The 25,241-nt window shown below is 39.0% G+C and overlaps 1 protein-coding gene and 1 long non-coding RNA gene across 40 annotated transcripts in view; both read right to left on the reverse strand.

Moving 5' to 3' along the window:
• NRXN3 (neurexin 3) overlaps positions 1–25,241 on the reverse strand; it is a 1,699,208-nt gene that overhangs the window by 789,015 nt on the left and 884,952 nt on the right. The window lies entirely within an intron of this gene.
• Positions 15,748–23,751, reverse strand: LOC116557653. Its single transcript, XR_004271631.1, has 3 exons — positions 17,829–23,751; positions 16,970–17,583; positions 15,748–16,866 (listed from the first exon to the last, which is right to left on the reverse strand). It is a non-coding gene; the product is annotated as an uncharacterized LOC116557653 (long non-coding RNA).

The raw sequence follows: 25,241 nt of genomic DNA on the forward strand, positions 1-25,241 counted from the left end.
GTGTGTGTGTGTGTGTGTGTGTGTGTGTATCTTGTTTTATAGTTTTGTGAATTTTCTTATTACTTTTCAAAAAAGAAACGAAAGCAGAATGCTGAGTCCAGTCCCTAAACCTAGAGGAAAAGAAGAAGTGAGATTTAGGTAACCAACTATAGATCAAAAATAACTTGGGGAATATGACCAGTTGGAGACGCCATGTCCATGTGTCTCTACTGTTCTTCCTGAACACTCCATTAGAACTCTTTTCAAAAGGAGAAGACTTCTTGCACCCCTACGAAAACTGTAATGACTTCCTGAACCACTGTATCACATGCAGTTCAGTGAACAACACTGAAAAAAAAAAAAAAAAAAACTTAGTGCTCTCTTAAAGCTGGTTTTTATTTATACTCCACCTTACCTTTCTGCTGGCGTTGTAGTTCTGTGGGAAAATCTGAGAAAAACACCTGGGTTCTACTCAGGCTGTGACATTGTCTCCGTGTTTGACCAAATAATCCTCTCCCAGATGAAAAGCACTGATGATTATGAGAAATTGATTCACAGTTTAAGATGGCTCATGAGCTTATACAAACACAAATGATTTACCATTTAATTTTCAGGAATTCATCCTCACTTGCTTCAGTTTTATATGAAGGATCATACTTGCAATGTGATATAAACTTCACACATACTCGTTTTTATGAATATGCAGATACACAAAACAAGAAAACATGACATAGTGGCTAAGATAAATAATAAGATCACATGCATTTTCTTTTTTCTGTATCAATATATTTATTTTTTTCAAGTCAATATAAAAAAAGGACTTGCAATGCCAAAATGTTAAACAATTTTATTTGGTTCTTTAATGGTAAAGCCTTAGAAGTTGTCTCTCTATCTTGAGCAAACATAAATAGGTTGCCAGTCCCTAAAACAGTGGCTTGCTCCTGAATTTTTTTCTCTTTCCTCAGCTTGTTGTATTCAAAAATGGCACAAATTTGTTCATGATACATCACATTGTCACCACAGACATGCCTGTGATGATGTGGTGAAATATCTTTCAAATAATATTCCCTATGGGTTCTGAACTGAAAGAAGGTTTTGTTAATATAAAAGGTAAAATAATTGTCAATTCATTGTTTGACTAACCTTCTCACCCTTAAAGGACAAGTGCATTTGGGCGCCTTTCCTTTCAAGAATGTGTAAATTCTGAACAAAATAATTCAGTGTTTGGAAGCTGGGAGTTTAATTTGTCATTCAAACCAAAATCTATTCAATAGAAACAAAACCATATGCAAATGTATATCCACAGTTGAATACACCAACACTTGGCTTCCTCATTTATCACAAAATATAAAGATAAACTCCTAAAATTCACCTAAATTATCACCTACTCCTCCCCCCTTTCTTAAAATACATACTTTACAAATTATTGCCTTTAAGGGAGTAATTTCAGGTTGTTCACCTCAGAATTATTGCTGCCAATTGCTATTATGGTAAAACCAATTTTCCCTGCAAGAATTCACAAAACCCAGAGGCTCAGGGTTTTTGTTTTGGGTTTTATATTTTTCTCTTGCACGAAAAACAAAATTGAATAGAGACTGAGAAATAAAACACATGAGTGTTACAAACCCTTTGATTACTCTAATTACACCTAAAAGGAAAGCAAGGCCCCTTTCTTAGTAGTGGAGGTAGGAATAATTAACAGCAAAGGAAGGAAGACAGAAAAGCTATCAACCGTTGTCAACTGATCTGCACAGGTACCAGAGAAGCATGCTATGTCCTGAGAAAAGTTAGTCATCATTTCTCATTCTCCCTCATCCCTAAAGAACAGACCTCTGCCTCCCTGCTTTAATAACTGCTGTAATAACTCATGTGAAGTTGTTTTCCGATGGACTAATACCATTCTGGGGGGCCTAAGTCAGGAAGGAAATTCCTGGAAACTTTGCTATTGTGCTGTATTTGGAAAAAGAGTGGATTGTGAATGTTCAAAGTCTTAAGGGCAGTCACAGAGAAAACTGGAACTTTGTAAATGTTTAATTACAATTTCCCTCATTGGCTTGAACCCATTGAGCATAATGAAAGAAAGAAAGGGTGTAGGTGTGGAGGGAGGGACAAGCATGGGAGGGAAATTGGCAAGAGAGTTTTAGCCTGGGCCCTGCAGGAATTAGCTGCTTGCTGCTCCAAGCAATGAAAATCTTCGCATGTAATTAATTCCAGGGATCAAAAGCTTGCTTTGTTTTTGCAGGTAATGGGGAGGTACAGCTTCTAATGGGGATCCCTTGAAGACACCAAATAGCCAGTGGCTAAATCAAGCAATTTAAAAATTATGGATGTTTTACTAAATAAATGAACACGTTTCAGTAGTGACAAAGAGGATTTCCTAACAGCTTCCTACTTATTTACGTGTTCATGTGTTTCACCTCAGGACAGAGAAGGCTCAGAAAGTAGAGCTGGAGTCTCTGCGTGAGGTGTGATAAATTAGTGCAGGTAAACTGAAACAATAGCTATTATTCTTTCTACCCACTGTGGACATAAGGGATAGGGCCGGGATGGGGAGGGGCTCTCCTCATTCTTCTCTTAAGGTGAGGGTGTGAGTTGGGACAAGGACAACTAACTTGTGTGTAACCCAATTTGGTTAGCAATGACAAACCAAGGCAATCTTTGATGCCACAGACTTTGTCATGGGTGTTGGATGTGCTCAAAAAAGCAGGCTGTGCCAGCTTCTACAACGCCAGGTCACTGTTGCACAGAATTCCACTGCAGCTCTAATAAAGCCCAAACTCCCAAGCCACGGTCCTCCTTGCAAGTTTTGCTTTCAGTCTTGCCCCCTATGTTCCAGTCGCTATGGCTTCCTTCACTCACACCTTCATCACATTCCCTCGAGACACGGGTGCTTTGCACACTGTTCTCCATGACTGTGATACTTTTGCCTCCCCTTCCTAGTTAACTCTGCCTCTCCTTCCTCTCTCTAGGCACGAATCCTCAGACAAGCTCTTCCTGAACTTCCTGATTCCATCAGATCTCTGTATCAGACAGCACCAAGGCCTACAGCTTTGTAGCATGCATCACTGCTACAAATGTACTTTTGTTTATGAGAGTACTCAATTAGTATGTGTCTCTGCCTCTAGAATATATGTTTCATATGAACAAAGATGGGACTTCTTTTTATGCACTGTTGTGTCCCCAGTATTTAGCACATAGAAGATACCTAATAAATTCTTACTGAATTAATAATTAATTAAGGAACTCCTCCTGACGGCAGACCATTTATCAATTTCTGAAAGGGGAGCCAGCTCTACATGTAAGCCACTAAGTAGATGCATGACTGTCCATTATGAATTATCATGTCCCATGATAGACACTGGTACAGAGAAACCAACAGGGCTTGAACATGTTACACAGTGTTTGATATAATCAATTAACCACAGTGAACACCAGCTTAGCCCCGGGTCCTCTGAGAGAAGAAACAGCTAGAGGAACTTCTCCACCCTACTCTAGTAGAGAAGTTATAGCAGTAACTATAACACAACATACTCATAGAGACACAAGGAAGGTTTTGAGAGAGGTTACAGATAGGGAAAAAAGAGGGATGAATTTTCACCTTATTTTAAACCTATAAGAGAGATCCCATGATTCTAGTTTTATAGAAAGCTGAGATACAGAGAAGTTAAACAACTTACCCACATGAAATAAATAAGTTTTTGAGTGAGAACTCAGAAAAGGCTTTTTTTTTTTTAATTCTAAAACCAAATTATTTTATCATATTACTTTGGCTCCTTTTGATGGTGGGACTTCACATTGCTTTATGCTAAAAACAAACAAACAAACAAACAAACAAAACGAGTATTTGGGCTACACATACAAAATAACAGAAGTCATTTACCATTCACCAATCATTGGAATAAACATGGAGATGAAAAAGTGGCATCCTGACATTTGGCCAATTTCCATGGACATATAAGGAACATGTGCCACAGGGCAGGAACTGTGCTAAGCTGACAATATAAGTATAGAAGACACAACACTTACTCTCAAGAAGCATTCAGGTAAACATGGTCCACTAGGAAAAGAAGCTTCAATGCAATGCAGTCAAAGTTCCTAAAGATCGCACTTGCTGTTGAATCTCTTGCTCTTAAGGCTACTTGGCTTTCACTCTTGAGATCTCACTAAGGATTGTCTCCTTCAATGGAACATTGAATGGGTCTTTGTCCTATCAAAGACCCAAAGATACAAAGAAGCATCCCAAGAGGCACTAAAGCCCTGGCAAGATTTCAGACTTCCTGGTTCCACAGAGTCTGAGGCATATTTCAAATGTGTTGCTTAGTGCACTCAGCTGTCTCAACAGCAAGCTGTTCCTCAGAGTGAACTCTGTGGGTTCACCCAAAAAAATCCTGTTTGACTCCTGTGTTTCCCCAAATCTGCAAACCAAGGCTAGAGGCAAGTGAAATAGGTTTCCTGGTACTTGGATGGATATTGGGAAGTACACTGAAGTGCTGTCTGACTTAAGAGACAGGATTCAGAAAAGGGAAGCATCTGGTGTTGATTCTCTCCCTCTGTTTACCTCAAGAGTAACAGGCTTATTGCTCTCATTCTTTTGATTTCTCCTCTTCCTCATATTCGCCTACCATCCAGTTGGGGTTCTAAGAATTTACAAAAATGAAACAAAAGGATGGTTATCTTGTGACATGAGTCAGAAAAGCCAAAAAGCTGACTTGAGGGTAAAATTCGTAGAAGCTGCAATAATAGGAGAGTAAATAACTGGGGACCTTGCGTGGACTCACAGAGAAAGAGAACAAGCATCTACCTAGAAGTTTTATTAGACTAGGGCCTGAAGGCAGCCTTCTTATTACAGATCAATGTCCTCATTGTTTTGATCTGCTAGTGATAAGAAGAATAAATAGAAGACCATACTACAACAGGAAGTGAGAAGTATAAGTGAGAAATGTCATCTAATGGATGAGTTTCCTCGAGGTCAGTCCTGAGAGATACGGGTGAATACAGGACTTCCATTTTCATACACTGTTATTAGTTCATTTTCACACTGCTATAAAGATACTACCAGAAACTGGGTAATTGATAAAGGAAGAGGTTTTAATTGACTCACAGATCCACATGGCTGGGGAAGCCTCAGGAAAGTTACAATCATGGAGGAAGGCAAATGGAAAGCAAGCTCGGACCTTCTCATGTGATGGCAGGAGAGCGAAGTATAAGCAGGGGAAATGCCACGTATTTGTAAAACCATCAGATCTTGTGAGAACTCGCTATCATGAGAGCCCATGAGGGGGACCACCCTCATGATCCACTCACCTCCCTCCCTCAACCCTTGAGGATTACAGGTTCCCTACTTGACATGTAAGGATTACAATTTGAGATGAGATTTGGTGGGAACACAGCACTAACCTGTATCACATACCATGACAGTTATGACAACAGCATAGGAACTAGCTGTGTGTTGTCTCACGTCTAGAATCAAAGAATCTTGGGATTAGGAGGAACCTCAAAGATCACTCAGGTCAAAGTCTTACCCAGCGTAAGAGTCTCTTATTCTAATATTCAAGAAAAATAATTATCTCAAGAATTTTCTTTGCTCTCAAAAAACCAGTTTTCTCCTGACTCCTTTTAGGTTCTTCTCAAGACTGTATTCCACTGTCTGTTTCTCCACTTATTTATTGTTTGGCTTTTTCACTTTGACCTTCTGCTGAATTTGGTTTGTTATTTTCAAAACCTGGAGTAACACAGACCCTCTTTTTTCCTCTTCCTGCTCCTAGACTTCCTGATACTGTTGGAGAAATGCTCACAGCTATACTGATCATTACTGCTTAATGGTTTCCAACCGCAGTTTCAACCTCAGCAATCCTTTTAATCACCCCTGTTAATTTCCCTACAGCAGCTCTTCCAGACTTTTTTCTGTTTCTTTTTTTTTTCCAGCCTATACCTCTCCCCCGAGCCCTTCCCTCATCTCCTACTTTAGAGAAAATACAGAGGCATTAGGCATAAGCTCCCTCAATTTTCCTCTCTGTTACATCCAACGATTCGCATTTTTACCTATCTGAAAGAAGAAAAATTCTCCATTGCTTTAACTCTGATCTCTCCATTGCATGCCTCACTCTATACCTTGCTTCATTATCACTCCTAATCTCAATATATTATAAATTCTACTCCACCAGAAAAAAGAATAAAGCCTTTTTTTATTTAACCTCACCTCATCCTTGGAATGCCATCACATCTCTCCTTCCCTTTACTGCCAAACATGCCCAAGGAGCAGCTGGCAATCACTCCACTCCTGGACCTCCCATTCACTCACTGCCCAGTGCACTGCAAACTGGATTCTTGGCAACGCTTCCCTTACAGTGCCCTCCCAGAGGTCACCAGAGGCTTCCACCTTTTAAACTCAATGGACTTGCCATTTTTCAGTTACATAAAACGTCCAAATTTGTCTTTCATCTTGTAGTTCTCTCCATCCTTGGTGTTGGTGATACGGCTGTAGCTCCTTCTAAAGCCTACTGGTTTGGTGACATTCCCTCCACATTCCTCATGCTGTGACTCTGCATTCCATCTTTGGAGGCTCCTGTTCTCTACACTGGTTCCTAAACCATTTTGTTTACAGTGCCATTCTGACTGCTAGAATACGAAGTAGCACATTTATAGGGATTAAAAGGCTAAAAATAACACACGCTAAATCCACGTTAATTATAAAGGAAGCACTATCACACAGGAAAGCGATGTTTTCTGATATCTAAACATATCCACGATTATCATCTTAAGTACTTGATCACACCTTATGAACGCCCACATTTTCATTAGGCTCTAAATTAACACCATCTTTTTTATAGTTCTCTTTGCCTTTTGTGCCTCGCTTGCTAATGTGCTACATGACTTTCTCAGACATCACTATAGCGGCACGAATCCTCAGATGTGGAAATAGAAAAGTTTACATGTCAAATAAAATTTGGTTACCCACCTGAGAAAGATTACCAGTGTATACATTCCAGTGGTCTACTCGCATGAGAAAATGTCACTCTTATTCACAGCTTCAACAATCATTTTATAACATACGAGGCAATCGGACAGCCTTTGGGCTACAGTTAGATCAAGGACATGCTGTGAGATACCATATTAACTAGACGCATCACATAAATATCCAACGTTGTGTTTTTATTTAGAAACTGTGGACATATGAGAGTACAGGGCAACAATCTACTAGAGCTGAGTGGCAGTGGTGCCATTTGGAAGGGGCACCTGCTTGCCAATGTTCCACAGCCCCAGTACTTATTGTCTTATGCTGTGTCCATCTCACTTGTTTGTATTACTTGATTATTCTTTGGAGGCATTTGCTTTGATGGTCTTTGCCTACACTGAAAAGTCCCCAATATAATTCTCCAGCCCTGATTATTTTCTAAGCTCCAAACTTGTAAGATCTAAATGTTCCCTGGGCAACTCCATTTCTATATCTTGCAGACACCATACAACTCTTCCCTCTAATCATCCCTTCTACCAGTTTCCACCATCTTAATTAATAACTCCTCTGAACCCGAGACAGAATTAATTTCCATAGCTCTTTGTTTATATTGATAATATGTGTTTCACTGATTTTAGTTAGCTGTTAAGTGTTATGTACACTGTTACCCAGTCTATAGAACTTACAAATCATTTAAAAATGTAACTTGAATGAAAAAAAAAATACACTGATGCATTCAGATATGAATGGTAAGTTATGTTTTCAATTTTTAGAGCCCCATATTTTATTGAAGTTAAAATATGTTTCCCTATGACTTTCTCCCACTAGTCCTTACTATGCCCTTTGTAAATGCACAGAAAAAATAAATCATCTCTCTGTTTCACATGACAGCGCTCCAAATACTTTTCTAACTGTTAGCTATTCCTACGTACCCTTGCTTCCAGGTGTCTGTCAGACTAAAATCTTTCATATCTGTGTTTTTCTATCTATCTCTGCTGCCATTACCTTAAGACTACCAACATTTGCCACCTGCATGACTGCAAAAAACTCCTAATTTCTCCCCCCAGATCCACATGTATTTTCCATTTTGAATTCAAATGAAATCATATAATTCTCCTTCTTTAAACATTTCACTTCTGCAGTGCCCATAAGGTACAAAGTCCTTGACATTTTATGGCCTTTAATCTGCTTCCTACTCACTTCTCCAGCCCACGTCTTATTTCTCCCTAACCTGCACACTCTGCTTGTCACTCTAAGTGGCCTGTGAGTTCCTAAATTGGCCTGCACTGTCTCCAAGCTCATGTGCATGTTGTGCACTGAGTTCAGAATGCCCCCAACTCCAGCCCACCTTTCCCTACTTAAAATCTATTTATCCAGGACCTAAGTTACCATTTTCTTGGCTAGGTGTGATGATCCTTTGATTTATTCCCACAGCATCCTTTATATTTTTTCCCATAAAGATTAGAATGTTAATGTATATAGACTGCTCTCTTGCCTGTAATCAGCTGTGTAATTTTTCAAGCCTGTCATATCATATGAGAGAAATTTACATACATATAATTAAATCACCTTGGATGTTTTCCTCTGATCTTTATTTGCCAGTGTTTCTCTTAAAATGTGTTACACAGATCCTAACAGAATTCCCCTTAGTTGGTCACAATGAAGCAATTACATCACCTAATTCAATCACTACCAAGCTGAGATTAACTTCTATTTATTCATCTGTACAATGGGAGTGATATTATCTTTCTTTAAAGCTGCCGTGAGGACTAAATAAGATGATATATGCAGTCACTTGCCCAATCCTGACAAACGGTAGGTGTTCAATGAATAACAACTGCTATAATGGAGTATACTATTACCATGATGCACCTGTCTCGACATCCTTTAAAAAGTGGTCTTCTTATGACTGACAGAGAAGACGAAAAGTCATGAAGTTCTGATTTGGTGGAATGGAAACACAGAGACAGCTAATGCCTAAGGCGTCTTTATGTGTCCTGCAGGAATAGAAACAGAAGGAGCCCAGAAAAAGTCACAGTAGTGGGATTACGGTAGCGGAATCCCACATACCAATGGAACACAGTGCATTTGGGAATGCTTATTAGACACATCTGCAGCTCCCAAGGTACCACTGTATTTACATACAACATCCACTTCAAGTGAACCCTGTAGCTCACAAATGGTAAAGTAACATCTGTTTATATTTTCAGAAAATACTATATTTTCTCTTCAATTCCAATAGCCTTCAGCACATAGGAGGCTCTTTCAGAAAGGGACTAGTATTGTCTTTTCCCAGTCTAAACTATTCTTGTCAGGCATCCATGGATAAAGAAATTAAGGAATAAAAACTGTTGACAGTGGGTCCAGGGTTTTTAAAGGAGAGCTTCTAAGTGACATTGGCTCTACAACCAAGTGTTCAGATTAAATTCTTTGTGCTATATACAGATAGAATCCCCAGTCTGTCTCTGCAGCTGGGGTTCACTCAGTCAGGCCTTCAGTTCTCTGCATTCAAAGGCATCTTTTGTCTGGAAGCCTGCTGGAGTAGGACTCGTTGCACAGAAAGCAAATCCCCAAATAAGATTTCACACAAATTTTTGTGAAAAGTTTTTACTTAGGTCAAAAATCCTCTTATAAGGAGAGGAAGCTATAAGTGCATGGAGTAGGAGATTGTCATCAAGAACGCTCTAGACTCTTGCACCACACACAATCTTGCCATTCCTCCAAGGACAAGCCTCTTTCATCTCTTGCCTGAACCACTGCAAAAGCCACTAATTCTTAAGACCTAGCAGCAAGAGGAATCTTTAAAAAATCTATGATAAATTAGGTAACTTTCCAGTTTAAAATCTTTTTGTGATTTTCCATTCCCGATGTGGCACAGAAGACTTGGCATGATGTGTCCCTGATCCCATCCCATTCCAACTTCATATTTCTCTCCACTTCTGCCACAACCATTATCCTGCTGGCCTTCCAGTTGTTTGAGTTGTTCAAGCCTCTCTCCCACTCCTTTCTCACTTTCGCCCTCTTTTCCCTCACCAACACAGACGCTACTTCCTCTGCTAGGGAACTCTTTGGTTACTAGCCGCCATTTGGTTACATCCCAACACAATACACACATACAACACACACGAGGCATACAGCACACACAGAACACACAGAATACTCACATACAAAATACACATGCACACTCACCTCATCTGAAAAACTTTTCTCTTTCATATTTTAGCTTGAATAACCTTTCTGTTGACAATCACTTCCTGACCATCCAAGATAAAGTAGCTATCTCCTGTTATTCAATGGATTATAGAATCATGGTTAAAAGCATGAGCTCTGGAGTCAGGGAGCCCTGGTTCAAATCCCAGCTCTGTCACTTCCTCGCTGTGTGACCCTGGGAAAGTTAGCTAAAGTCTCTAGTCCTTCATTTTCTTAGCTCTAAAAGCAGATAATAGCAGTTTATGCCTTATAGGCTTTTTAGAAGAATTAAATGAGTTAAGATACATCAAGCTATAAAACTGCACCTGCCATGTCCTAAGTGCTGGGCAATGTTAGCTCTGATTCTCAGTGACTTTCGGTTGCTTTATTTTCATATCCATAATTAAATGTAATGCACATGAGAATAGCATCCTTGTTTGTCTTCTTCATCCATAGATATCCAATGCTAGCACAGAACAGGCAAATAGTGGCAACAGGATGAGTTTTAAATCAATGAATGAATGAATGAATGAATGAATGAAATTAAATTGGTGATGAGTAAAACATGACATAAATACTACTTTCTGAAAAAAAAATTAAATTACTATTTTCATCACACTTTCCCTGGTGTCCTTCACCAACTGGCACTTAAAGGCCAAGTGACTACTGCACATTCTTGTTAGGTAAGTACAATCACGCACACCAAAGAAGTGACATCAGGGTGTAAGAGCCAGTACAAAAAAGGAAGCCCGGAAAACACTGCGGATGTAGGCTCTCAACAGGCAGCCTCTGATCCCTAATGGGCAGGCTAGGGGAATCCTACCTTGTCTGATGGATTTTAGAACCTGTTTAGAAAGCGGCACTTACTTGAGATAATTCCTCATGAGATGACAGGCTATGAGAGAAGACCAGGGGAGAAGGAATTCTCTTTGTTTTTTCTTAAAGTTAGGAAAGCCCCATGCCATTTGGCAGTGAGCAAGCTCCCTACAGGAGAAACAAAGATCATCTCTAACGCTGGGGACACGGAGGCTCAGGCCGAGCTTCCTGTCTCAATCCATCAGGACAAGGGCTAGTACAGGATGTATCCCACCACTCTTTCCAAGCCAAAAATCAGTCCAGTGTAACTACGAGGGGTTTTGGAGTCTGTAAATGAGATCAAGGCTCAGGTCCTCTGGGAAGCTGGTACTCTGAAAAATCAGCTTTAGTTCTTTGTAACAACATGAACTATGAGTTTTCTAGCCCAAGGCTTATCTGAATTTTATCCTGGAAATCATTTCCTCTTTCTACTAAAATCTCAGAATCCCTAGAAACATTTCCCATAATTCTGAAGATCCCTTAAGTGTAGAGAATTTGTTTTGGATGAGTAAAATCCAAGCTCTTCAAAATGTCTTAGGGCCACTAACAGAACAGTCATAGGCTAGGCATGTGGCAGCTCTGCCTAACTCCATTTAAATGGATTTTCTTCAAACGTAAAAACGATGTTCTTCAAAGACAAAACCTCATGTTGTCTTATGAAATGTTAAAAATTACATAAATGAAGAATTGTGACACAACACAAATCAAAACCAAAACAACTTTAGAAAATAAAAACATCTTTTTGTTTCGTTTTGCTTTTCACTCCAACCACAAGATACCAGAGTAAATGCTGACTCTACTTGCCCGACGCAAATTTGTTCATCTTAGCCAGGGGAGATGAAAAAGAAAATCCTAGGCCAAGTTAGAAATTCTTCTTCCAGCACTGTTTTGTTTTCAGAATAAGCATTTGCTTCCCCTCTTCCAGGTACTGATACCTCCCTTAGTGGGGTGCCACTCTCTTTCCAACCCCACCCCCTTCCTTGAGAATTACTAGTTTAAACCAAGAAATGTGTTAGGTTCTTCTGACCAGGGCTACCTTGGAGAAAAGCCAGTTCTTTCTAAAATCACTTTGATGCCAGCTCCATAAAAATGAAGGCACTCTATATCAAACCAAAGGGACTTTCCAGCTCTGAAACAGCTAAGCATAAATGTTTCTCCGATGAAATTTTATTTAGTGCCGACTCTGTTTAGTATCTCATCAATTAAAGCTGGAATGAACAAATGCCATTTTATTACAACACTGCTGCAGTCCCTGGAGCCAGCCTGTCTGGGTTCATGCTCGTTCCAACTGCGTGGCTAAAGGCATGTTCCTTTAACACTGCATGCCTCAGTTTCTTTATGTGTAAGAGAAGGATGAAAATAACTTTTTGTTGAGTTGTGATAATTCAAATGAGCTAAGCCACTTTGCACAGTGACAACTGTCCATTTGATATTAGCTGTCATATACACGAGTCACTCATAGGTTTTCACCATGGAGATTTTAGCTCTTTTTTTCAGAGGAAACACATTTTCTCTACTGGCTTTCCTATAGAGAGTAGACAGGTCAGAGCAATTACTGTGTGGCTGCTAGAACCGGCCTTCAACATTCTGATTCTGGCCCTATCAGTAGCAAACTGCACTATGTGGGGCAGGTTTTTAAGTCTCCCTATGCGTCAGCATCCATAGCAATAAAATGGGGATGACAATAGTATCCCGTCATAGGGTATTATGAAGATTAAATAAATTAATGTTATGTAAAACATTCAAAGGAGTACCAGGCACAGAGTGTTCACTCTATTACTATCAGCTATTATTAGACTCCTTGCAGTCTGAGAGAATTTGTATCTTATTATTTATTTAAAATCCCATGCCCAAATAAAATGATGTGTTTAAGTACTTCTGTTATGCAAACTTAGGAGAATCCAGGGCATAAGGAAATCTCTTAGGGAATCTGAAGCACATAGTCTGCAGAGGCAGTGGCTTGAGGCTAGCCGTCAGGGGAACTGGGAGAGAACAAGCTATGAGACCTTGAACAAGAGTCTGCATTGATCTGGATTTCAATTAAGTCAATGACAAAATGACAGAGCTACAACTGGCCCTGAAATTCTAAGAATGAATGCATGGTTATTCTTGTGCAGACATCCTTATGGCTATTTCAAAGCACGTGGTACATATCGTTCATCAGAGTCTCGTCTAGTCCACGTTCACTTCTGTTTCCTTCTTCCTGTAGATCCATGTGTTAAGTGCATGACATGTTCTATAGTATGAACTGAGGTTTTATTTCAGTTTCCACCACTGAGCTGCTATCAGTAGAAAAAAGAAATGGGCTGCATTAATTGGTGGTTCAAGGGTTTGCACTGACATTGATTTGATATGTGACTAAAAGATTATTTTAATTGGTGCCACCACCTCTCTTTTTCACAGGACATTACCATTTATGATGATGTTAATGAATTAGAGTTTATAACATGCTTTGAAAAAATCTGAATGAAGAGTCCAGCCTCAGTAGAAAGGTCTATCAATTCATTTCTACGTAAGATATCTCAGGACAAGACAAGAACAGAAGGACGAAAGTGCAGAATCCCATAGATAAAGGGCAGACTGTAAGAGATTCCCCCAGAAGAGGCTTCACATGAAATAATCTAACCATAGTAGAAGGTACAGGCTTTTGAGAGATGTGCATAATTAACTAAGTGGCTTTTGTTTACTGTTGTGATATTCCTATTTCTCAGTTTTCTAGATAATGGTTAGCTGCCGGACAGAAATTCTGATGGAAGAAAAGAGTCTAACACATAGTGTGAGACTCTCCTGCAGAGAGACTGCCTAGACTCAAGAATAATTCAAAATTATTTTTACTATAATATTAAAATATATGATGTACATTTTTTTAAATTGTGGTACAATTTATACAGAGTGGAACACATGATTTTAGGTGTACGTGTAGCTCATCTTATTGCACTTCATTTCACTGTGCTTTATATATATTGTATTTTTTACAAACTGAAGGGATCAAGGAGTAATTTCAACAAGTCTTATGAAGAAATTCATTTTGTAAGGCTATAGCTAATTAGGTAGTTATTCCTCTATGGGATATGGGCAAAGTAAATTAAACATCTTCTGAAAAGGATTCATCATTTTAAATGCCGTTAAGAGCATTCATGCTACATGGGAGAAAGTCAGAATATCAACATTCGCAGAGTTTGGAAGAAGTTGATGCCAACCCTTATACATGGCTTTACGGGGTTCAAGTTTTTGGCAGAGGAAGTAACTGCAGGTGTGGTGGAAATAGCAAAAGAATTAGAATCAGAAGGATAGTTACATGGCTGAATTACTGTAATCTTGTGATAAAACATGAATGAACGAGGGTTGCTTTGTACGATGAGCAAAGACAGTGGTTTCTTGAGATGGAATCTATTCCTGGTGAAGATTTGGTGAACACTTCAGAAATAACAAATAATTTAGAATAGTATATAAACTTAGTTGATAAAACAGCTGCTGGGCTTAAGTGGATTAGCTTCAATTTTGAAAAGTTTACTTGGAGTAAACGCTATCATACAGCGTCATATAGTACAGAGAAATCTTTCTTTGTGAAGAATCAGTCAATGCAGCACACTACATTGTATTATTGTAAGAAATTGCCACAGCCACCCCAGCCTTCAGCAGCCACCACCCTGAGCAGTCAGCACCTATGAACATCCAAGCAAGACCCACCGCTAGAAAAAAAAAAAATTAAGACTCACTGAAGGCTCAGATAATCTTTAGCATTTTTTTTAGCAATAAAGTACTTTTAAATTAAGGTGTGTATGTTACTTTTTTAGACATAATGCTATTGCACACTTAAAAGACTACAGAATAGTGTAAACATAACTTTTATATGGACTGGGAAATAAAGCTTTATGTCAATCAGTGTCAATCATTTTAACAAGATACTTTCTTTATTGTGGGATCTGGAGCCAAACTCGTAATATCTCCGAGGAATGCCTATAGACAATTGGATGAGTTTTAACGAATCAATGTATCCCTGAAGTCAACACTCCCTTCAGAATGTAGAGCATTTCTACCACCCAACAAAGCTCTCTCATGCCTCTTCCTGCCACTACTGATAGGCAATTAGGATTCTGATTTCTATAATACCACAGGTTACTTTTGCCTAGTCTTGAACCTCATATAAAAGGAAAAATATAATACGTACTCTTTTGTGTCTTTCCTTCCATAAAAATATCCTGTTTTTAACATGCATACATGTTGTTGCATTTACCTATAGTTTATTATTTTTATTAAATATTAGTATTCCATTATAGGAATACACTGTTTTGTTTACCCACACTCTTGATGGATACCTGTCTTGTTTTCATTTTGAGACTATTAAAAAGCTACTACAAATATTTTTATTGTGTATATATTTTTCCATTTCTTTTGGATAAATATGTAAAAGTAAACTTACTAAGTCTTAGTTTAGTTTTATGTTTAACTATATTAAAAACTACAAATTTTCCAAAGTGGTTCTACCATCTTACACTCCCATGTACAAAGTATGACATTTCCAGTAGTTCTAATGCTCACCAATATTTGGTATTGTCAGTCTTTTTAATTTAGGCATTTTAGTGAGTGTGAAATGATGCATCATTGTGATTTTAATATGCAATACCTTGATTACTAAAGATGTGGAATATCTTTTCATGGGATTATCGGCCATTCATACATCTTTTTTATAAAGTGCCTATTTCTATTGTTTGTCTTTTTATTTTTGATTTGCAGGAGATCCTCACCCATTGTGAACTTAAGTTCTTTTTTAGATATATGTCCTGAAAATATTTTCTCCCACTCTATGTCTGAGAAACATAAATTAAAGAAAATTATCCTTTAACTTTCTTAAGCATATATTTTGATGAGCGGAATTTTTATTTTCATCAAGTTGAATCTATTGATACTTTTTTTTTATATTTAGTGCTTTTGTATTCTAAAATATGATTGCCTAATTCAAGGTTTTAAAGATATTTCCCTATGCTTTCTCCTAGAAGCTTTATAATTTTAGCTATTGTCAGGACTGTAACTCAGAACTTTTAATTCTGCCAAGTCTGAACTATTTCACATGAAGAAGTCTTGGAGAATAGCTTCTTAGAAATGGTGCCATACTAGAAGTAGATTGTTGGTGGTGGTATGTTTTGTTGTTTTTTTTGGAGTGTTCGGGAGGGAGTTTTTGTTTTTGCTTGCTATTCTCTAAATCCAGCTAGATGAAATAAAATCTATATCATAATATTAGAAACACTTATTACATAGCAGAGACTCTAAGTGTTGTACAAAGTAATAACTCATTTAATCCTCAAAATCCAGAAAACTAAGGCCTAGAGAGATTAAAGTAAACATATCAATGTTCACACAGTAAAGAAGTTGTGGAGTTAGAGCTCAAAGCCCTACAGGCAGACTCTAGAACCCACAGAAGAAATCACTACCGTATGTGGCTTAATTCTGTTAAATTTAATATAAACAAGGTTCAAAGTAGAATGAAATTAAAATTTACTGGAGAACTATTGCATCAGATAGCATTCTAGGCTGTTTTATCTCATGTAATTTTCAAAAAAATACCCTCTTAAGTACATACTACCAGATTTTTACAGAGAAGATTTAACCTCAAGAGAGTTACGTAGCTTGAGCTAGGTCACACAGTCAACAGTGAGTCTGAGACTTGAGTCAGCTTGCCTACTGAAAGCCTCATGTTTTCTGCACTCCAAGATCCTGTGTCCCCTGTGGACATCTGCATGACATATCATTGGAAGAAGGACACAGGGAGGGATTTGATAGAGGAACGAAGCTGAGTTAGGTACCCTCAGGCCTGTCTGGTACATTTCATTTATGCAAACAATTAGGGAAATGTTTCCAGTCCAGAAGCGTGTCTTGAAGACCGTAATCTTTAAGCCACAAGTATACTCACTCCTTGCTGATATGAGCTTCTAGATTGCCGACAATTAGGGGAATGTTTCCAGTCCAGAAGCGTGTCTTGAAGATCACAACCTTTAAGCCACAAGTATACTCACTCCTTGCTGATATGAGCTTCTAGACTGCTGACAGAAAACACTTACCGCCTCCAAACCTCAGGTCCATGCAAAAATGGTTAGGACCTCTCTGCACCCTGCTGCTTCTACTCATTGTCCTTTCTCAGGAAGCAGGATAGATCCCAACTGTGTATCTCTAATCTAATGCATAGGCTCCAGCTACTACTGTCAGATTGAGAAAGAAAGGAAAGGAGAGGAGGGGAGGGGAAAGAGGAGGAGAAATCTTCCAGATATGGAAAAGGTGTTACATTGGTGTCATGTTGCTCCATTGCTTAAAACTAGATCTAATGGGTATTAGATGTACATATTTTCAGGCTACCTGGGATAATCTGATACATGCATATGATCACATCAGGTAATTAGAATATCTGTCACCTGAAATATTTATCTTTCATTTACACTGGGAACATTTGTTTGAATTATTCTTCTCTTCCAGCTGTTCTGCATCAGCATCACTTGGGAGTTTGTAAAATATGCAAATTCTCAGGCCCCACCTCAGGCCAAGTAAATTAGAAACTGAACAAGATCACTAGGTGGTCCTGAGGCATTATCAATCACTGGCCAATAATACAGCTAGTGCTCGACTTATGACCACGATTGGTTCCGACAGACCGGTCGTAACACGATTTGGTCGTAAGCTGAGTAGGCTATATGCACACGGACATGGTAGTGCTGCCAGAAGGTGGTCTGCACTGTCGTACACCCAGCTGGGCAACATTTGCACTGCCAGACGCGGAGCAGTCGTGGCTAGCGATTGTGCTCGTAAAGTCAAATGGTCGTAAGTTGCGTAGGTCGTAAGTTGATCAATACCTGTATACACACTAAGCAGCAACCGGTGGAGGCAGATAGTATCCATGAAAAATGTGATCTTGTTCACTGAGTATTTCCTGTAGGAATATCATTCAGGTGGCACCTTCATAATTCTCTGAGCATCGGTAAGCTGGAGTGATCTTTGCCATTTCACATGGATAACAGAAAAAAAAAAAAAAGCTGCTTCTATGGCTCAGAGAGTGGGTGAGGTCTTCTCAGTTGTGAGATGACTCCACAGAGAGAACATCCATGGGGACTCTTTGTTCTAGGTGGTTTAGGGGAAGCCGTGCCTCAGGGCTCTGAGTCACCTGCAGTCTCTGCAGCAGCCTTTGCGAGTCATTATCCTACGACGTGATTCATGGGGTTTGTGGGGATGCAGGGTTATTCTTTACAGTCCCATCAAGCTGTCTTACCTCTGGCAAACAGAAAGGTGCAGTGCCCAGGATCAGGATTGGCCTTCTCTGTTTACGGCTTGTTCCTGGTCATAAATTTGGAACAGGAGGGCAAAGTGATTGCCGATTGTTGAGGAGCTGAATGGGGAGCAGTAGGAGATGAAGAAGGAGGGGTGTGTGTAGTGCCAGAAAATGCAAACACTGAGCCGGTGCCCCCTCAAGGTCAGTTTGTGTTGGCAAAAAAAAAAAAAAAAAAGAAAAGAAAATGAGGATTGTGGGAGTAGGATTTTCTCCTTTCCTATATTTCCATGCCATTATGCTTTGATAAACTCTGGCCAAGCGAAAGTTGTTTTTGTTTTATATTTTCTTTTTAGAGATGCCATGGTTTCTATGACAAGGCCTAAGCAATGAACCATAAAACCAAAAGGCACCATAGGCATTTTCTCATCAGGGCATGGGCTGCAAATCAAAAAAATAATTTGTAGTTCACCTGGTGGTACTTCTAGAAGGAAAGAACTGAAAGAAAATGCGGAGAATGGTAACAGCAGGAGTGGGAAAAAAACTAGAGGTGATAATCAGAAAGCCCTGGATTTGGCCAAAGATATAGTATATGGAACCACTGAGCTATCAGATGATGGGGGTTGTACGTGTGTGTGTGTGTGTGTGTGTGTGTGTGTGTTTTCACTTGTGAGTCTATTTTCTGAGATAAAACATATGGAAAGTATTTGGTAAAGCAAAAGTAAACACTGGCTTAACTAAAACAAGCCAACTATGTTTTCAAAAGTATTATCATCAACAGCGGTAATTATAGCAAACATTCATTAGGCATTCAGCACGGGCCAGCCATTGTGCTACATGCTTTCACCACTCGACCTCATTTAACCACCTCCAAAACCTATGTACTTCTGAAAAAGGTACAATCATTATCCTCCCTCTTCTTATACATAAAAAAGGGAGACTTAAGACTGTAAAGGTCTAACTTTTAACTCGGCTGAGGTTTCATAGCTAGTTGGTAGCAAATCCTTAACTCAAACTCAGAGAAGCCTGGCTCAAAAAATATGTGCATGTAACTACTGCCTTCTTCAACTTTCTATTTTACATTTGGAGATGGTCGGTCACCAAAAGATTAAAATGCAACATTTTCTCAAAAAGAATCAGAGATAAATATTGAAAGTCTATCTCCAAAGACAGCCCTATCTTTCTGAGCATAAATAGGAGGAAGAAAAAAAGTCAGTGGTCTTATTTCAAAGAGGACAAGCTCTGTCAGTGGTTTTTAGCCAATGGGATTTTGCCCGACAGAAGACATGTGGCAACGTCTGGAGACATTTTTGTTTGTTACCATGGGAGAAAAGTGCTACTAACATCTAGTGGGTCATCCTCAGATGCTGCAAAGCATCCTTCAGTGCACAGGTAGTTTCCCCACAACAGAAAAGAATCCAGTCCAAAATGTCAAAACTGCCAAGCTTGAGAATCCTGATCTGAGGTAGCTAGGCTATATTCAGGAAAGGATCTTCACACGGTAGCTTCGGATTTCTCTCAGTGATGTCTCTCTCAAACATCCCCTGTTATGCAATCAGAGACAAAAACAGCCTTTAACTGACACTTGATAGAACTAGAATCTTGCAAGTAAGGCAGCCAGTGTACACTCACAAAGAATCACAAGCTGCACTGTCGCCTCCTCCTAGAGGATGGCAGCCTACCCAAGACCTGTACAGTAGAAGCTCTCCCAGGCCGCAGATCCCAAGATCCTAGGGGCCAGATGAACTTCATGAAGTCTGCTGCTGTACCTCTATGATTCAGCAGTCTTCAGAAGTAAAGAATTTGGGGAAACTGGGTGAGTGTGCAGTTTCAGGACCTCCAGTTGTTTTTCTAGCTGGAAGGGACACCAGGCTTAACGGAATAAAGAGGCAGAGTGCAAACTAGCTTCACTTAAGCAAGCCATCTCCTACTAAAATCTTGGATCAGAATCCGCCTCCACCCACACCCTTCTGGACTCTGGGCTCATGCTACAGGGCTGCTTTGTTCTCAAATCTAATGGATACTCTCAGTATCTAAAACAGACTTTTGTCAAGAATTATAGGCAGGTGGTGTTGATGGGAGCAAACTGATGAACCAAAAAAACGCCTCTGAAAAGAGGACTCAGAGGGCAATAAATTGTAAATGTTTATTAACCAATTCACTTGGTAGGGTTTTTGAAATAATTTAATATTTCTGTGATAATTCCCACCACTTTCATTTTCTTTAATTCCTATTTCATTGTCTGGCTGCTTGATTTAACACAGGATTATTCTAACAAATTCCTGATTAACTTTTTTAAGAAGTTGAGAAAAATGAAATGGCATTTGTTTGTGCTGTACGTTCTGAAGCTTTATTGGGCTGCTAACTGAGTGGAAACAAAAGATTTCTGACTTTGGCTAGCCATTCTACTGCAGTGATAATTAAGCAAAATCCTTTTGCTGCATTTTGATTGGTTTCTCTTGCGTTAGTTGCTCCCTTTCCAAGACAGCAGGACAGGCCATACCAATTTATGAGAATTTGCAATAACCCAGATGGCAGGGCTTCACTGTTAAAGAGAGCAGTGTTAGCTACTCCCAGTATAAATACACACTTGCCATACCTTTCCTATTCTAATTTTCAAATCAACATTAAGGATCAGAAAGAATGAAAAGGATATTCTGTCTGAAAATAATATTTCAAAATTAACCTTTAATAATACATACTCCCATTCTACTGATTATATATACATATTAATGTCTATAAAAGAAAAGCATTATGTAAAATGGCCCACCCAGGCCGGAGCAGTGTACTAGGGTGAGTATAATTTATGGAGTCAGACAAAATGGAATTATGGAATTCAAATCCAGATCCATCATTAGCAAGACATGCAGACATGAGTAAATTACTTAGCTAGTTTTAGCCTCCGTTTTCTCATCTCTAAGGTAAGGATAATAGGTAAACAGTGTATTAAGTATTCATCCAATAAGTGCAATATTTTTTTCTCCTTGCAAGATGACCTCCTCCAGAACCTGGCTCAGGCTTGCTTCACATGTTTGCTGCTTAATGGAAAGAAAGCCATCAGCCATGCCTTACAGGACTGCAGGTACTCTTACAGAAAATAAAAGGAATCCTTGGAATATTTAGGGAACCAGCTGCATGTAAGGAAGATTGACAGGTCCCTATCGCAGCTGCTTGGCTTTCAAAGAGCAGCTACACCATCACTGAGGAGTGGAATATTTGGTTAGATAAATGACAAGGCCAGATTTCCTTCTGCAACTATTCCCTCCCAGCCGCCGCTTTGGTTTCCTCTTGCTATGAAAATCTGTTTCTCCACTTTGTTTCTTCCTGTGTTCCTTTCCCCTTTTGCTTTTCTCTCTAGGCTCTCTCTCCCATTTTTTAGTTGCTCACTATTCCTTTAACATTCCCTCCCCTCCTATTCTTCTCTTTAGGTATGTACTTACTAAGTGACGCCACAATTCATAATGACAAACCCTAGAACATTAGGAGATCTGGCTAATCCCAGAATCATTATTTATATAAATCTCTGTATTAGAATTATGACTTACAGTAGCACTGATGCATTGTGAAATTGACAAAGTACCTCACTCTTCTTTTTACATTGCTTCCATTATAATATAATATTTCATGTGGCACCTTTCTGCTTAGGTATAATGTTCTAGAAAGAAGTGATCCTCACTTTCCTTACTGAAACTCTCAAGAAGAGGTTAAGTTCACATTCAGGTATTTTTATAATAATAATTTTAAGGACAAGGATACTGACACACTAATGAATTTAAAAAATTTTTGGCATTTCCCAGAACCCAAGGCTATATTAAGACTTATAGTAAGAACTTATCTCCCCTAGCCCCAGGCCCAGCACTTTATGAATAAAATTACATTTACTCAGAGTGTAGCCCATTTTCTGCAGATGTGATTATCCATTCTAATTATGGTGTCATAATGGATCTGCTCCTTGACTTTAAATAATCCTTTCCCAAATTTAACAGGTCACCTAAACTCAGCTACGATCTCTATGAATGAAAGTACCTGTTAAAAACCAAGCTCTTTGACATACATTATTTCATAAAAACTTCTGAACCATGGATTATTAGCTTCATTTAGCAACCCAGGAAAGTAAGGTCCAGGGAGAAATACTGACAATAATGTGCCAAGAATTTAGAAAGCTCTGCAAAAAAAATTTTTTTAACCATATAGTCCAAAATCAACAGCTATTAAAAGGAAAAGTTAGGATTTGAACTCAGGTCTTTTTACTGTTACAACATTATGAGGGAGGAGAAAGGAAGAAAGTGGTCAGGCAGGCAATGAGGATGAGTCCTCCATTGAATTCTCTCAAATAAAAGAACAGCCTGCAGGCACAGATAAAGGAACTTGGAAAAGGGGGCTTGCCTAACTAGGACATGCTCACAGCCCACACAGATAAGAAAGGCTAAACAGGTGACTCGCTCAGACATGCCAGCAATGGAAAATTCCATCTCGACACATGTGCAGTAAGGGGAACAAAGCAATATGGAGTAACTCAAGCTAAAGGTCCGCATGGGCATCAGGAGGACAAAGTGGAGCTACCAGAAATTCGCACCTTTTGCAAATGAGACACCCAGACCTCATCAGTTTCTTCTGCATTCAACTGTAAAAATGGCAACCCTCTTCAAGGTTCCCTCTTCACGGTGGAAAGCATTCTTTTTTCACTTATTAAACTTTCACTCCACTCTTACCCTTTCTGTCCATGCTCCTTAATTCTCTTGGTTGTAAGACAAAGAACTCTGGGTAACGCCTCACAATGAGAGACTGTTACATTATGGTGCATTGGCAAGACTATCACAATTATTTACCCTACACATTTTTATCTTCATGTGCTTGCTCATGCTGTTTTCTTTTCCAAGAATGCTTACCCCACTATATGTATGAAATTGTATCATGTACCAGACTCAGTTCATATATGACAGTGTTATTCCAGGAACACTCTCACATTCCCCTAGTGTTTGTTTTTTTCTTCTTCACGTATCTTTTTCTTTGTAGGCACAACATTTTGCTTAAATCTTGGTTCAAACATGTAACAAACTGTTCCTAGGGTCAGAAGTATTTGTATACATTTCTGTCTCTCAGGGAGCATTTATTCATTCAGGTATTCATTAATTTCTGGAGCAACTATTAGGGCTGTCATGTGCAGGACACTGATGATGTGCAGGCCAGAAAACTTAGGCAGGATTCCTGACCTTAGACAGTTTACTTTTTGGTTGGAAGAGAGAAGAGAGACAGTCATTTAATAAGGCAACCAATATCCAAAACGATAGCAAAATGTGGTCATGGCTATAAAGGAGATTATCTGGGTAATGAGAGAGAGGGGAACTATGAAAGTCACATCAGATTAACTGTACACTTCCAGGGAGTGACAAATAATTTAAGTTCTGAAGAAAAATAACGAAAAGGTGTCTCAGGGCTGTACTGACAGCATTTTGGAAGGCTGAGGCAGGAAGATAATCTGAAGTCAGTAGTTTGAGACCAGCCTGGGCAACCTAGCAAAACCCTGTCTCTACAAAAAATACTATATATATATATATATATACACACACATATATACACATATTTAGCCAGGCATAGTGGCAGGCACCTATAGTCCTAGCTACTTGGTAGGCCGAGGTGAGAGGACTGCTTGAGCCCAGAAGTCTAGTTTGAGATTACAGTGAACTCTGTCTGCACCATTGCATCTAGCTTGGGCAACAGAGCAAGACCCTGGCTCTATTTAAAATTTAAAAAAAATATGATAAAGCACATTACAGATAGGGGCTACATGATTCCTGGCCTGGGGAAGGAGAAGTCAGATAGGATGTGGAGAGACATTAGCCTGAAGAAGTGGATGGACACACAATGTTTTCTGTCTTACATGTAACAGAGAGAACGGTGCGGTACAGAACATGTGTTTTAGAGGCAGGCAAAACTAGGTCCAAAAGCTGCCTTGTCCCTTACAAGCCGTGTAAATTTCTTCATCTCTCCAATTCTCAACATTCTCACATGGAAAAAGAAAAGGAAATAAGGGGGAAAAAAGCAATATGATTGTTGAACGGAAGCTATTACATTAGTCCTCAGTTGGAAACCAATAGGGAAAACAGTTATGGGTTCCATTAACATAGAGAAAGAGAAATTACCTAAGCTTAGACCTGAGCAAATGGATTTTTCTCAGTGAGTACATCATTCACAGTCAGTTAAAGCTGATAAAAGGGCAGAAGGATACAGGCATGTTTTACTCTGAGAATCCACTCCAAGACAGGGAAATTTCTATATTCCATAGATACAGTTCCAAGTTCTATGGTTATGCTGAGGCCTCTCCTCAGAATGAAGAGTTCTTTCTGAAACACCATTCCTCTCTGTTATGTTCACAGATGAGTACAGCATTCTTGAACGCTGACACTGGTTGTGTTTTGTTTGGGTTCTAAAAGTTGAACATATTCAACAACATTCTTCTCTAAACCCAATTTACCATCCTCCATACGCTCATTAAAGATGGCATTCCAGGACTCTTTGTCATTTGTTGAAATAAAGAAATCATACTTTATGGCAAATAAAGATGGAAAATTTTCCAAGAGATCCAGATGGAACCAGGGAACAGACGGCCCGGTAGTGAGGGATTCCTGCTCACCTGCAGTTCTGCTCACCAGTCAGCAACAGTGGAAAACTCTCCTTGGAATTCATTTTGATGTAAATAAGTCTCCTTGGTGCAAAGAAAAAGTATAAAGCTCAAAGAAATAACTGGTGTTTCGTAACACTTTTGGAAGATGAAGCCAGTCATTCATGTCCAACAATAAAAAACTGTAAGTAGTTAACAATTATCTGGAGATAAAAATAGCAAGGAAAGCATACCCATTATTAGAAGTAAACTCAGAGATTTGGAAGCAATTTTAAGTGGAAAAACAGAAATCTGCTAAAAAAATTTTAATCCTACAAAAAAGTCTAAACGTTATGATTTTTAACTGAATAGCCACATTCAAAAAAGAAGGTAGCAATATGTTTTTTTTT

Source organism: Sapajus apella, unplaced genomic scaffold, assembly GCF_009761245.1.
Source record: "Sapajus apella isolate SASKATOON/1434 unplaced genomic scaffold, GSC_monkey_1.0 scaffold20, whole genome shotgun sequence".
Taxonomy (NCBI): Eukaryota; Metazoa; Chordata; class Mammalia; order Primates; family Cebidae; genus Sapajus; species Sapajus apella.